Below are 389 nucleotides of genomic sequence, written 5' to 3' on the forward strand. Positions count from 1 at the left end.
ACACACACACACACACACACTCTTTCTCTCTTCTCTGACAGCGAGTCGACACACAGCAGCATGTGTATTTTCATGAAATAATTATATAGTCTATAACTTCATCTCAGCGTGTGCTGCGAGCATCTCAAGCATCACAAGCATCTGCAAACGCAGCGTGTGCCAGTTTCACATCCACATAATTTCCATCATTTTTGTGGACAGATGATCACAGCGTTTGTTACCCTGTTGTCACAGAAAAAGCTTCCCTGCAGTTTCCCACCAAAATAAAAGCTTGAGGATTTAACTTCTGCAAGGGAAGAAATTAATTCATAAGTATTATAATTGTAATGATTTTTGTTAATGAAATGATAAATACAGTGGGTACGGAAAGTATTCAGACCCCCTTAAAT

The sequence above is a fragment of the Sinocyclocheilus grahami genome, unplaced genomic scaffold, assembly GCF_001515645.1.
Source record: "Sinocyclocheilus grahami isolate Dianchi unplaced genomic scaffold, SAMN03320097.WGS_v1.1 scaffold1788.1, whole genome shotgun sequence".
NCBI classification, from domain to species: Eukaryota; Metazoa; Chordata; class Actinopteri; order Cypriniformes; family Cyprinidae; genus Sinocyclocheilus; species Sinocyclocheilus grahami.